This window comes from Dendropsophus ebraccatus, chromosome 1 (assembly GCF_027789765.1).
Source record: "Dendropsophus ebraccatus isolate aDenEbr1 chromosome 1, aDenEbr1.pat, whole genome shotgun sequence".
In the NCBI taxonomy this organism is placed as follows: Eukaryota; Metazoa; Chordata; class Amphibia; order Anura; family Hylidae; genus Dendropsophus; species Dendropsophus ebraccatus.
Genome location: NC_091454.1, coordinates 18,056,531 through 18,072,756, shown reverse-complemented (window position 1 = coordinate 18,072,756; position 16,226 = coordinate 18,056,531). Strand labels below are relative to the sequence as shown.

General features: G+C 40.4%; 1 long non-coding RNA gene across 1 annotated transcript in view; it reads right to left on the bottom strand.

Annotated features, from left to right (window-relative positions):
- Window positions 1-656: 656 nt before the first annotated feature.
- The window catches only part of LOC138789731 (uncharacterized), a 68,599-nt gene continuing 53,029 nt past the window's right edge, over window positions 657-16,226 (bottom strand). The window contains exon 2 of the long non-coding RNA XR_011362778.1: window positions 657-1,106. This is a non-coding gene — a long non-coding RNA (uncharacterized lncRNA). The remainder of the gene's footprint in view (window positions 1,107-16,226) is intronic.

Here is a 16,226-nt window from a genome sequence, read left to right as displayed (position 1 = left end):
TAGATAGATAGGAGATAGATAGATAGAATATAGATAGATAGATATGAGATAGATAGATATATAGATAGATAATTAGATAGATAGATAGATTGATAGATTGATAGAAAATAGATAGATAGATAGATAGATAATAGATAGGGAGATAGATAGATAGATAGATAGATAGATAGATAGGAGATAGATAGATAGATAGATAGATAGATAGATAGATAGATAGATTAATAGATAGGAGATAGATGATAGATAGATAGATAGATAGATAGATAGATAGATAGATAGATAGGAGATAGATAGATAGATAGATAGATAGATAGATAGATAGATAGATAGGAGATAGATAGATAGGAGATAGATAGATAGATAGATAGATAGATAGATAGATAGATAGGAAATAGATAGATAATAGATAGATAGATAGATAGATAGATAGATAGATAGATAGATAGATAGGAGATAGATTTTCATTGCTTGTTATACGTCTTTTCGCTCACATTAGACACATAATAACCCTTTTTCTTTCATCCATTGAGTTACATAACAAGTAATAACATTTCTATAGAAAACCCTTAATGGATAAACCACACAACACGGATTTCCAGGCCTCCTCATAGAAACGTTTCATCCTTCTGGTGAATGACTCCCACTCAGATCACAAGTTATACACTTCCACACCAACAGATAATTTTTTTTATTTTTTTTTTGTTTAACTACAGAGAAAGGAAACAGGAAAAGGGAGAGAAAACCAGGAAGATGGGGTCAGAGGAGGAACATAAGGAAAGAATTACTGAATTAAAGATTACACTGTTTACTTGCAGAAAACATGACTACTTATTTCAGCCTTACAGGAACCTATACCCCGTAATGAATGACTACCCAGAATCCTCCCGACACCACAACTTTTTGTTATACACAATTGCTAATTGCAGTTTTATTCATTGTCCTGGAAATGTGATTGATGGTGAAATGGCCTCACTGATTCATAAACCACATCCATTCAGGAGACTCGGCTCAAGTCAATGGAATTTGCTGTATCACATGGCAGACGACTTTCTCGCTTCGTGAGAGTATCAGACTTGAACTTTCTGTGACTTCGGCTTTGTCTTACTCTTATATAAAAAACAATTAAAAAAAAGATTTTGTAATAGACCTTTCAAGAACAATATACAATACCTAATTTAGTCATCACTATACATAAGATAAAAATGAGGCCCCTTTAAGGAACTGCTTGACACCACCAGACTCCTAACCAAGTCCAACAGAAGGTCCTAATGTCCTGGTTTCATGACTTGACTTATTTCCAGTTCATTATTTGCTTAACCTGTAGATTCTAAGGGGACCATATTGTATGCAGGTCTGCACCATTTAAGACCCATCAAACACAACTTCCGACAGAACCAGCAAACCATCTACATGTCCCATGTCCAATTCTACTCCCTGTAGAAGCGGAAATCCATCATGCCCAACCATTGCGTGCCCCAATATCATCTGTCATAGACCAGTCGGGAGGTCATTATTCACTTTAGAGAGTCAACCAGTTGGCCGGTTTGACCAACTGTTGATTAAAGTGTATGGGCACCGTTCGTATACAAGGGTATTTGGGCACTTCACTCGAGTCCATTGTACCCATCATCTTCCTGTGCCTATTAGGTTTTGGTTACTACTATATACAGGTCTTGTTTCTATGAACTCTTTTCTTCCGAATTCTAAAAATGTCATCGATATACCCATGCTGCCCAGTTTAGTTTTTGTCCTCATTGCAAATGGAAAAAAAGTGGCATGCATGGAAAACCATTCTTGTTACCAGAGTAGGATTAAGGCCATATTCACACTGGGTTTGGGTGAACACTAGGGATGGTCCGAACCGAGTTCGGTTCGGGTTTGTTCGAACCCGAACTCTCGGTAATGCTTACCGCTGTCTGCTCGCTCCGTGCAGCGGGTGGATCCAGCGGGAGGACCGCCTGGAAAACTGGGATACAGCCATAGCCATAGGCTGTATCCCAGTTTTCCAGGTGGTCCTCCCGCTGTATCCACCCGCTCCACGGAGTGGGCAGACAGCGGGAATCTGATGCCGAGCGTTCAGGTTCATACGAACCCGAACCATGGAGGGTTCGGACCATCCCTAGTGAACACGTTGAGCATATATGGTGGGAAAGCTTTTGGCAAATACGCCGGATGTCAAGAGAAGAAGAAAACAGTCAACTTTACAGCTATAGAGAGTACACCAAAGAGGTGTGTTAGATAGTCAGTGCTCGTTCGGCACTCATTTACAAAGTCTTCACAAGGCACGAAAGATCATTAGATTGTTCTTTCTTGAAATCGGCCATTGGCTCCTCATCTCTTATTACATGGGGGGATGTGCAGCGGACAGTCAATGGTTTTTCAGCTGGTCAGAATGGCCAGATCATGCCAACGAACAGGCAAACTAGGTTATTGGCTGATTATTAGCCTTACTATGCTGGGCTATAGCAGCCTATTTGACGGATAAAAACCATGTGTAATAGTCCCAAATGATGTAGCCTTAATCGTTAATTGTCCTTATAAGTGTTGGGCGAGCACTAAAGTGCCACAAATTGTGAATTTTTCAATGCTCGAATGGTCAAATCTAGTAACGAACGGCATTAAAGTCAATGGGAGACTCAAGCATTTAACCAGGTGGCTACTGCTCGGCATACCTTAAAACATCAGAAAGATAGATTCTGACCCCCCCCCCCCAGTAGGTTAAGTGCATTCCCACTTAACATCCTTGTGGGGTGGGTTATGCTTACCATGCTGGGCTCCTGGCACGGTCCTCTATCCTCAGCTCCTTCATCTGCAATCAGCCAATCAGTGGTGGAGGTGGGACACTGCTACAGTGGCAGATTTGCTGAATGGAATTTCCTGCGGTTTCTATGTGTCCCACCTCAGCTACTGATTGGCTAATTGCAGAAGAACAAGAAGATGCTGTAAGCCCAGGACAGTAAGTATAATTTATCCCCCCACACACACAATGGGTAAAGGCTGTGAAAATGCATTATGCCTGATAGAGCATGCTCAGTCAACACTAGTTCTAATGAAAGCCAGAATGGTGCCCTCCTTCGGTGTGGTATACACCACCATGTGTATTATTTTACTTTATAAGAAAGCAGGCCTCACTCTCTTATACAGTAGGCCATATATGCTATATTGCTATATGGTCAGTATATGGCATAAACACAGTGTGAATATACCCTAATACAGTCATGTTCAGACCTCATACACATGGTCATATTATGGCTCCAAATGGGTTCCGAGTTATATGGAGCCATGATACCCATAACAGCCTACTGTAACTCTATATTCCGAATACAACATTTCCATGATATGGTGCCGTATGAGGGCACCATATGGTGGAACCATAGGAGCTTGGTGTGTCACCATACTGGCTCCGTTCACCACTCATGAGATCTTAGATGAAGATACGGATATCTAATTGGGTTAACCTAATGGAGACATTTCTTGAAACATGGTCCTGGTAAGAAAACTGTATATAGGAATTATGGTGCAGTAGTGCTATATTATGTAGCAAAATGTGTAAAAACTTCTACATGGATTATCAGAATATTTCATCTTCTTTATAAACATTGCATCTATGGTTACAGATCATGTTTACATAAAAATTTCCGACATTTCTCGTGAATCTTGTGAATTCATTTTGGTGGATAGACCACTAGAGCTTATAGCGCACCAGTCTACGTACCATGCATGATGATTTTGTGGGGGGGGGGGGTTCCCGTTTTTTTTTTATAATTTAGACAATCAAAGATTAAATAATCTGGAAACACAGAACACCAAAAAACATTCCTTAAAAAAAAAACACATATGGTTCATATACACAGATCCATCCAAAAATAGAGACAGGATGTAAGACTCTCCATTTGATTCAGTCTATGGTTTAGATGTTTACACGACCTTACTGTAAAACTGAATGTAAATTTTCACGAGGAGACTAAGGAACATCCTTGTATCGGTTCTTGGTCCTGCAGAATACTGCCCTGCCTGTTCTTTCTCTTCTATTCTATAAATGGGTCGCTTCCTCCGGGGACATTGCACATTGACTTCGTATAGCAGTGTTGGTATTTTGGCTATAGCACAGACGCGTTTCTCTGTTTGTTTGATACAGCGTTGAGAACCAGACAGCTTTAAGCGTTATAACAAATGATGACATCAAACATGACCACGCTTTACAATGCGCAGTTGTTTTTCCGATGAAAGGACTTGTGTACATCCATGAATGAATAACACCAGGCCGGGATGTTATGGCTATTTTCATGGTCATAGATAGAAGAGGTTAGGTAGACTCGTCCTTGAATGAACATTCCACACATCTCTGTGTACTATGAGCGTGTTCGTTCATCATACTATTAACCGTATTGTGCCAATATTGGGGGGGATCGTATGCACTTACATTGGTGGATAGATTACCAGAGGTTAAAGTCAACTACCTCGGTGTCACCAGTAGAGTTTCTTATGGTATGGAAGATCTCTTTCCAAGATGGGCAAACTGGAATTCTATAGCAAAGGTCACCATATAGGAAAGTAGTCACTGGTCTACCCATGTTGCCACTAGTAGTATTTCTTCTGGTAGGCAGAATCTTATTCCAAGGTGGGCAAACAGGCATCCCATAGTAAAGGTTACCATATAGCTGTCCATTCATTTTGGCGGATAGACCATTAGAGCCTATAGTGCATTGGTCTACGCATGGTGCCACCGACAGAGTTTCTTCTAATAGGTAAGATCTCAATCCAAGGTGGGCAAACGTATGTCCCATAGTAAAGGTCACTATATAAAAAAGTAGATGTCTATCAATTTTGGGGGGTAAGACCACTAGTGCGTATAGTGCACCATCCCACCTATGGTGCCACCAGTATAGTTTCTTCTAGGAGGTAAGATATTCTTCCAAGATGGGCAAACTGGCATCCCATAGTAAAGGTCATCATATAGGAAAGTAGTCATTGATCCCTTTTGGTGGATAGACTACCAGATCTTATAGTGCTAATATTGGAATTAGAGAGCTGCTTTACAGAGAAGCACTCCTAATATTCTCTAGTAGTGTTGAGCAGAGATCCCAAACCTTAAGGGTTCATTAACGTCCTCCTATCCAAACTCTTGGCATTTGACATCATGCGGCTGCAGAAGTTGGATGCTGCCCTAAACAGTCCTGGAAAACATGGATACGGCCTATGGCCTGTGTCTGTATCCATGTTTTCCAGGACTCCCTAGGGCAACATCCAACTTCTGCAACCGTGGGGAGTTAAATATCAAGTGTTCGTGTTCGGAGGATGTTGCCCAATCCGAACAATACAGCTTCTCCGCTCAACACTATTGCCTAATAAAGTCAAGTTCTATCATTCTTCCCAAACCAACAACTGGAGAAGAACTGTGTATGACCATTATAAATCTAGCAGGGCTGTCTCCATAGGGGGTTGCGCCTGTGTCTTAGAGATTTAGGCTGCCCAACAGGTCTCTCTCACTTATATCATGTTATCTATCTATATTATTTATCATCTTGTATCATATTCTATTGTGGTCCAGTTGCCTCCGAGAGGAAGATTTGTAGAATGAGTTATATTTTCCACCATTTATTATTATGTCTTATGACATTCACATCTTTCGAGTTGGCAAGTCTACCGATCTATAATGGATTTGCCTACACAAAAAATAGGAAATAGATCTGTCCAAGAGGAAATCAGGCTGTTATCCTGGGTTGACAGGGAATTTTTATGTTTCCTTTAAGAGGAAAAAAGATTAGGATGTATATTTGGAATTTCTTTATTTTGCACAATACACGTGAGCGTCTTCAGGGAGATGCCCTGTCCGGGAAGCAGGAATGGATCTCATATAACACATTAAAAAAAAAGTCCATAGTACAACCAGTACATTCTCCTCAATGGACCCAAACCCTTATTAGCCCAGAGAGAAGAATAATCCAAAAAGAATCTGGATGACTCCACCAAAATGATGAATGTGCAGCTCATAGAAGTAAATGTCACTCTCCGAGCAGTTGGTCTGGGTCCTGCCAGGTTTTCTGCTTTTAGTTTCTCACAGTGATTATTTCAATGGAATTAGAGAACTGAAAACCCAAGGAGGAAATCCATTTCTCTGTAAAATAGTAGCGATGCTCTAAGGCACTTCCAGGTATCACGGCACATAGAGAAGTTGCGCAAATCTCTACCCAGATGTGTTTGGGAATCAGGTGCTTCATGTCGTGCTTTTGGTTTTATGACTATTATTGTAGTTAAAGGGCGTATCGCCCAAAAATATGGAAAAAGATCTTTAAAGGGATTATTAAAGAGGTGTTTTTGACTTTCAGATTGGACTTGATCTTGCCAGGGAGGGTTAAGGCTGAGTAGACATGTAGTAGTACTAGGGCTACGTAGACGATGTTTTTTTTTTTTAGTGTAGATTATCCTGTCCTTTCTCTGGACTCCCACTTTCCCTAACCCCAGATGTCTTCTACAGTGTCTCAGTCAGTACATATTTATACCTACATTGTGGCAGACCATGCACCTGCTTAGGGTCCTGAGTGGCAGCAGACTATGGTTGCAGTAGAGTCCTGGACCTTTTTCAGGAGATCAATAAAGTTTATGTTGCTATAAGGCACTCTCTGCTCTATGCACACCACCAAGTGTAAAGCGTCTCCTGCCCTGAACACTCACACTTAGTTCCCTCGCGAAAATCCATTTTCCGAAATGATGACGACAGATTACAACTCACTGAAGGATCTGGTTACAGATGCTCCTATCTAGAGAAGAGGAGGAGGGTGCAGCTGCAGAAACAGAGAGGCTGCAGAAACCCAGAGATTATACTGCCTTTAGCAAGTGTCACATCTTATCCTCCTTTTTCGTTTTCAGTAACGCTGACTATTATTATTGCTCTTTAATGTCCCCCATGCTGCCGCAGCTTCTGACTGTCAGAAAGAGAGATAGGAGAGCAGGATCTTTTTTTTTCCCTCTGTGTGCTGTGTATGGGAAACATCATAGAAGATGGCTGTGGACTTACTGTCACGCCCCTTACTCTATGTGCAGTTCTCCGCACCTTCCACATTCACAAGCTTAGATGCTGCACATTCGACATATACCTGTATGAAACTACTACTTTCTGCTCTTAAATTCAATTCAATTTCAGTGGTGGACTGGACAGTGAAACCTAGGCGGGGCTTCATGGCAGTTAGGCCGACTGTCCCCGCCTAGGTGACACTGTTCACTGATGAAATGAAGCAAGAATAAGGGGGCTGACAATATCACTTTAAGAGATATCTGGCATCTGGGAGCAGGGACTTGGAGGCCACAAGTAGAAGTCTGGTGCTGGATCTGGGTAACACCCGGTCCGTACTGATCCTTTCTGCAGAAAGAGAGAAGCCAAGACCATCAGAGATGCTGCTGCATCTAGCAAGTGTTCCATCTTATCCCACTTCTTGATTAATAGTAACACTGCATAGTATTGCTCTATAATGTTCTCCATGCTGCTGCAGCTTCTGAGTGTGGACAAGAGAAAAGATTGTTTTTTTTCTTTGGTTTTTGAGGGAAAAATCAACGCAGATAACTTCTGCCCACCCTGGAGCTGACTTCCTGGTATCTGGCAGCTGAAAATAGGTAGCAGTAGACCACTGGATCGGATGTAACACCTAATCTATGCTGATCCCTTCTTTGGGCCTTCAGCTTTTTTACAGGACTCACATCTTTTTTTTTTTTAGTTTGTTTGTTTGTTACTTTTGACCTTTTATTTTGTTACTTAATATTGAAGACCCTTAAAAAGTGAATTCATATCCCCTGTATAAATCTGTATGGAGAGTTCCTTTCTTCAGTGCTACAAGGAGAATGGTAATATATACAAATCCCACCGTCCTAGATGAAAGCACGGCCACAAGTGTCTCTTTAGATTACTCCACGGGAGATCCTCTATGACATTGATAAGTTGTTTGCGAGTTTAACTGGCAGGAGATATAAAAGTTCTCCATATATTAACACCGGCTGAGCCATTAATGACATCACTTACGGCATATGCCTCCTTAAGCTTAAGTACGTGGGAAAAATTCCTTTGGGAAGCTAATGTATAGTTATCTATCACCGCGTGTCATCCGACCGTCCAGGTTGTTTATAACAGTCTCACCTTTGGACGAGAACAGTCCGACTTAAATAGCTCAAGGTTCTTTATTTAGGAACAAGGCATCCTATTTATTCTAATGGCATAAAACATTAACTAAACCATATTTAGCCATCATCCATCACCGCAACGTCTGTTGTGACATACTGAGCTAGTCTGTTATCTCTCGAACAGCTGCCACCGCGCAGACATGGTCCGCGCACATAGACGCACACAATGGTGGTAGCCATCTTGTTTTATGAAACAGTGGTGCTCTTTTTAAGGGGTGTCTGGATGAATAGACAAAAAGCATCTCTTGTCTTGGAGGACCTACTATCGCTATTGTGTAATTCCTCTTTTCCCCTGTGGAGGCAGTGCAGGAAAACTGAGCAGTTACTAACAGTCTAAGTGATTGTTGGGGCTCACAGAAGGGTGACACTTTGTGACCAGCTTATTGTCCATGAAATTGTCGAATTGATGTGTCATAGAGTGTCTGTGCCCTAGCATGTATGGGAATGTCTAAAACCTTGACCATGATGATGTTAGTAGTGACCCCCTTTGTTTCAGGAGAGATAAGCTGCACCAAGTGCTCTCTTGCTGTGGCTTACTCACGGTCAGGAGATACAACTGATGACCAGATTATCATTCGTCCGTCAGTTGTTGAAGGTGTACAGGGACCTTTAGGCGGGAAGTAATAGTAGATAATATATGCCAGTACCCTGCAATACATATTGCTGTGTACCATACATGCAATTTAACTTTTTTTGGAGTCATCTTACATCTCCCAAAAACATAAGGCACTGGGGTCCTTATATAGCAATGCAAAGATTTTTTTTCTTTTAACCCCTTAACGACCGTGGGCGTATATTTACGCCCTGTGGTCGGTAAGGGAGTTCAGAGCGGGGTCGTGCGGCGACCCCGCTCTGAACCGCCGCGGTCCCGGGTGCCGCATGTTGACAGCTGCGTCAGATTACCTTCCGGAGCCGTTCCCTGGTGTCTAGTGGGGTGGATCGCACGTCCCGGAGGAGCGATCCACACATCCTACTCCATCCAGGGTCTGCGCCGTAATGGCGCTGATCCCGACTCGGCATTCAGTTGCTTCCGGCTGCAGCAGCCGGAAGCAATCGAGTGCCTATCTCATCGATCTATGCTGTATATCTATACAGCATAGATCGTAATGAGAGATCAGTGTGCTTATACTAGAAGTCCCCCTTTTTCCCATGTTATAAATAAAAATAAATAAATAAACATGTTTGGTATCGCCACGTGCGTAATCGCCCGAACTAATAATTAATCACATTCCTGATCTTGCACGGTAAATAGCATAAGCCCAAAAAAATGCCAAAGTGTAAAATTGCGCATCAAATCCAGAAATTTGCGCATATGCCTAATCAAGGTACCGATAGAAAGAACACATCATGGCGCAAAAAATGACACCTGACACAGCCCCATAGACCAAAGGATAAAAGCGCTTTAAGCCTGGGAATGGAGCGATTTTAAGGAACATATTTTTGTTAACAATGGTTTGAATTTTTTACAGGCCATCAGATACAATAAAAGTTATACATGTTACATATCGTTGTAATCGTAACGACTTGAGGAACATGCATAACAAGTCAGTTTTACCCCAGGGCGAATGGCGTAAAAACAAATACCCCCCAAATAAACAAAATTTGTTTGTTTTTTTCAATTTCACCACACATTTATTTTTTTTCCTGCTTTTGCAGTGTACTTTATGAAAAAATTCAGCCTGTCATTGCGAAGTACAATTAGTGGCACAAAAAATAACGGCTCATGTGGGTTTCTAGGTGAAAAATTGCAAGTGCTATGGCCTTTTAAGCACAAGGAGGAAAAAATGAAAACACAAAAAACATAACTGGCCCGGTCCTTAAGGGGTTAAGTAAAACTTAACGAACAATAACAAAAAATCATAATATTTACTTTGATCCGGAAAAATTTTATTTTTAAATAAATAAATATATTTTATGTTTAAATTTAGGGCATGGAAAGTCTGAAACACGTTTTACATCCAGTAATGGACTAAAGGGCGCTTTCTATACTATTGTGGTTGAACCCAGTTCTTTCCTGCATTGAAAATATAATAAAACTAGTGTTACTATTATATCATCGTCACAAATATCATAAGACTTTCGTGAACTGTAATTTCATGTGAGTCAATTGATTCATTCTACTGGCAACCGTCATTTTTTCCTAACTAGTAAATGCCAGAAATATGCTTAGACAGGGCCGACTATTAGTAAGCAGTTTGTATAATAGTCTGTGAGCGAGGGTGTAGTCTGACAAGGATCGGGCGTTGGGTGCTCCATAGACCAGAACTTACCTTTCCCTGGTATAATAATCCGCTCATTGGCGACCTTCAAAAAATATATATATATAAAAAACATTTAGAAAAATTTCTCAAATTCACTTTAGACATAATTTCCACGAGGGTTGTCATTCTTCTCAGACTCCCTCTAGACTTGATCATACTGTTTAATCTTCTCCTGCCTATTTGCTATATGCAACATCTCATATACGCAACATCTTAAAGTGACACTGTCCTCCCCTTTTTGCATTATGACTTTTCTACACAGGTGTAAAGGGTCAATTTAGCAGTTTTCTCACCTGATTTTATATCATACGTCATGGTGCTTGTTCCAGTAAAAAGTCATCTGCGGATTGTGCTATCTGGGCGGGGCTTCACAGCGAAGCACCACTTAGCCCCTCCCATAACCTTACTGTTGGCCCCACCCTGTGACGACATTGTGCATAGGCCACGCCCCTTGACAACCAGGCCAACCTAAAGGTCTAGGCCCCACACCCTCTAGGTCAGCCCATACCAATGGCCGGTGAGAGGCAGGGCCTATGCAATGATGATGTTAAGAGGGCAGGGCCAACTGTGGCGTTGTGGGCGGGGTCAAGTGGCGCTTCGGATGTGAAGCTCTGCCCAGATAGCACAATCCGCAGATGATAAAAGATAACTTTTTACTGGAACGAGCTTTATGACGTATGATATAAAATTAAGTATGAAAACTGCTAAATTAACCCTTTACACCTGAGTAGAGAAGTCATAATACAAAAAGGGGGTGACAGTGTCACTTTAAGGCCATGGCCTCACAACTTTTTTTTGGCTGTTTTTTTGGCGGCTATCATTTTGTGCCCAAATACTGACTGTTATTCCATAAATAACGTCCTTGTCTTGAAATAACGTGCAAAATGACAGCTGTCCAAAAAAATAAGGCCATTGTGTTGTGGTGGCCTACAGCTGATCCATTACTCTGAATCAGCAGTTTGTAACTTGTTGGTCTCTCTTTAAATATCCATGACTTTTGTAGTGTGGTGCGGATTATAGTGCCATATGTTATTTGCATTCGAACCCAGTATCCCTTGTATTACTTGAGTACCTAGTTCTATTTTTAGGGTCCTGTTACACGGAGCGATTTTTAACGATTAACGACTAACGATAAACGATCGCAACGACCTAAAATCGGTCACCATATTACACAGAATGATGGTTGTTAGTTACGATTGTTACTACGATTGTTATTGTGATCGTTACCATGATCGTTTATTCCTTCTGATCGCAGCAAAACAATGAACAATGTGCAATTACACTGAACGAGTGAAAAAATGCGGTACTTGAGCGAACGAATGTGGAATTACAGCGAACGATTAACGATAATTTTAGGTTCTGACCTAAATCAACGATCAACGACACACGAACGATTTTTCGATCGTTGCCTGCAATTACACAGAACAATTATCGTTTAAATTTGAACGATATAACGATTTTTTGCACGATAATCGTCCCTTGTAATAGGGCCCTTAGTCTAGAAGGTTCTTGGTTTATTCTTCCTTTTTGAAATTTGTTCCTCTTCATCAACTATCGGCTTCAACTCCTTACCACCATCTTCATCATTATTTGTGAGATCGTTTGATCCCACCATCATTTGGTTTCTATCATCTGTTTGTGAACTCTTATTCTTGTTATCTGGTACCAGCTCGCATGGCGGCATGCTTTCATACGTTAGATCTTGTGACTGTGTGGTTGTTTCTGTAAGTCCCAGGGGTATCTGAGCACTAGGAGCCACAGTTGAGACACAGGAAAGGTGACTGCTCAAGACTAAGTACAGTTCTGCCACCTCATAACCAAATGGTATAGTATAACAGAACAAGTACATAACAATGAGACAGACCATGTGTCTACTATGGTGGCATTTGAGTACTGGGAGCCACAGTTAGGACCCAGGAAAGGCAACTGGTATATGATAAGTCCAGTTCTACCACCTTGTAACCAGCTAGTATCATTACAAGAGTATAATAAACCAACTACATACCAATGAAGAAGAACATGATGCATCTTCTACAGGTATCTTAAAGGAGTTTGCCAAGTTTTACTTGTCCCCTGTCCACAGGATAGGGGACGAGTATGAGATTGCGGGGAGATCTAATATATGAGCCTCCTAGGGATCTCTAGAAAGTTGTCCCGACTCCTTTGTTTTGAATGGAGCTGCAGGTTGGCATGTGAACTACTCCATTCAATCTCTAGCTATCCGAGTACAGCATCTCCGATCTCATACTTGCTCCCTATCCTAGTGAGTGCAGCCATTGTTAAAAAAAAAAGTTGTTTTAACCTCCCCAAAGACAAGAATGACTGTAAATCCCAACCCACAAAAGACCTCAGACTATACCAGAGGCTCGGGATAAGGTAAGTCATGCTCCCCAGTGTCCAATATGGTAATAACTTGTGCCTCACACTTTTGACTCATGTATTATTTGCAATAATAAGACGTTGTCTCCTGACCTATAATATGGACTATTAGTGATATGATATAACAAGGGGGGGAGGGGGGGGGTTAAGATTTTAAGATTTTAGATTTCTGTGGATTAAACATATGGCAAAGAAAAGTTGTATTGTTACATCTAGAAGTGCATTGAATTTAAAGGGGATGTCCACCTATTACCATGTTTCCCCGAAAATAAGACATCCTCTTAACATAAGACTCCAACTACCCTATCAACTACCCTATCATCAAGTAAGGCATCCCCCAAAATAAGACACCCCTACTCTAAACTAGGGCACCCCCTGAAAGTAAGGCTGCCCGTTGCCATACTGGACCATGGCCCCCACGTCTTCCGCATGCTTGATGCGTGCCGCCGCACGTCTTGCCACAAACCACGCACACCTGACGCACGTCCTGCTGCTGATGCACTCCTGCTTCAGCAAGGATGTGAATATTCTGGGGAGGTGCGGGGGGAGAGAAATAAGACATACCCCGAAAATAAGACTTAGGGGGAGAATCATCAAACTGGTGTAAAGTAGAATTGTCTTAGTTGCCCCTAGCAACCAATCAGATTCCAACTTTCATTCCTCACAGATTCTTTGGAAAATGAAAGGTGGAATCTGATTGGTTGCTAGGGGCAACTGAGCCAGTTTTACTTTACACCATGTGTGGTAAATCACCCCCATAGTGCCTGATTTTGAGCAAAAACTAATATAAGGCGTTGTCCTATTTTCGAGAAAACACATTGGGGGAGATTTATCAAACATGGTGTAAAGTGAAACTGGCTCAGTTGCCCCTAGCAACCAATCAGATTCCACCTTTCATTCCTCACAGACTCTTTGGAAAATAAAAGGTGGAATCTGATTGGTTGATAGGGGCAACTGAGCCAGTTTCACTTTACAGCTAATATGGCTGCTTAGTATTGTCTTGTCTCAGAAAGTGAATTCAAGAGACGTCTCAAGCTCAAATGAGATGACTGGTGATCCGGTATATAAGGATTTGCCTGGAATTACTTCTCTACTACCTACATCATGGTATTTTTAGATTTCAATCGCCGTCCAGGGAAAAGGCTTGATGTACAGGGTCAGCTGTCATCCCCCCGCAGCCCGGATGTTCCCAAATATCTCCATCGCCATCCATACTGAGGGATACGGCCGTATTCACACGTGATCCCATTGTGGTGGGGCTGTGATGGCCGAGGAAATGATTTTTAGAGCGATTTTGTGCATTGCTAAATTATTTTGGAGGAAATGATGAATGTTGTGCAGCTCCTAATGTGCCATTATGATAAAATATACTGAAAATAGACATCCTTCCTCTACATGATAGAAATAGGAAGAGCCGCATCTGTAGACAGCTGCATGCTGGGGAGCCTAGAACATAGGTTTATGCTGGGTAAAAATACAGATTATCATCCTCCTATCTATCTTCTATCTATCTATCTATCTATCTATCTATCTATCTCCTATCTATCTATCTATCTATCTATCTATCTATCTATCTATCTATCTCCTATCTATCTATCTATCTATCTATCTATCTATCTATCTATCTATTATCTATCTATCTCCTATCTATCTATCTATCTATTATCTATCTATTATCTATCTATCTATCTCCTATCTATCTATCTATCTATCTATCTATCTCCTATCTATCTATCTTCTATCTATCTATCTATCTATCTATCTATCTTCTATCTATCTCCTATCTATCTATCTATCTATCTATCTATCTATCTTCTATCTATCTTCTATCTATTATCTATCTATCTATCTATCTATCTATCTATCTATCTATCTATCATCTATCTATCTATCTCCTATCTATCTATCTATCTATTATCTATCTATCTTCTATCTATCTCCTATCTATCTATTATCTATCTCCTATCTATCTATCTATCTATCTCCTATCTATCTATTATCTATTTATCTTCTATCTATCTCCTATCTATCTATCTATCTATCTATCTATCTATCTATCTATCTATCTATCTATTATCTATCTATCTATCTATCTATCTATCTATCTATCTATCTATCTATCTCCTGTCTATCTATTATCTGTCTATCTATCTCCTATCTATCTATCTATCTATCTATCTATCTATCTATCTATCTATCTTCTATCTATCTATCTATCTATCTATCTATCTATCTATCATCTATCTATCTATCTATCTATCTATCTATTTATCTATCTTCTATCTTCTATCTATCTATCTATCTCCTATCTATCTATCTATCTATCTATCTTATATCTATCTATCTATCTATCTATCATCTATCTATCTATCTATCTCCTATCTATCTACTATCTATCTTCTATCGATTATCTATCTATTATCTATCTATTATCTATCTATCTATCTATCTATCTATCTATCTATCTATCTATCTCCTATCTATCTATCTATCTATCTATCTATCTATCTATCTATCTATCTATCTGTCTTCTATCTATCTGTACAAAGACAAATTGTAAAAATAGTAATAATGTAATTTTTCTTCCTTTTTTGAGAATTAGTCATGTTCTCATCTAGAACTTCTGTATATTCCCCATGTGCAAATCATTAAAGAGCAAATTCTGGTAAGAAATATAGATGATGTGTGTTACATTTATGAGTCTTCTCGACCTCAAGCCTCTGAAAGAATGAAAAACTCAGCAACTACTCGTTTCATAAGGCGAGAGAAACTTCTCGATGTTTAAAGGGGTTTTAAAGAGAACTCATCATTTACATACTGTGAAAGAATTTAGTTTTTTAAGTAACGTCATATGCAATATATACAAATATCAAGGGTAAACGTTTTCTGGTGGGGGAGTAACCTTTTCAGTCTCATGGCCATCAGTAATAGCCACCCTGGTAATTGTGGCCTATAGAGGTCTGTATGTCATGTCTATGAGAAAACTGTTCCCACATCTCTTCCCTTACTTTAGCTCATTTGGCCCAAGCCCTGTATAGCTTCCTTCCTGCACTTGGGGTGCATTAGACTATTGTGGCTCAGCATGAAAAGTGCCTGTTACAGTACCAGCAGGTTGTGTACCCTGCTTCCACCAAACATTTCATTCCCACATCTTATCCCTCGGTTTTCTACATAGGGACTGCATGAGAACGATCAATTGACGTCATGTCTGATATCTTATTGGTAACATTGACTTAATGAACACAGAAGATGATAGTTGTCCCCAGAAGATGATAGTTGTCCCCAGAAGATAATAGTTGTCCCCAGAAGAGGATAGTTGTGATTTACATTGGAGGCTATCTTCTACAAGTCCCTTGAGGCCAAGTAATCATAAACGAATAGTGGCATGGATCACTTAGCCATTACCCATCCGAC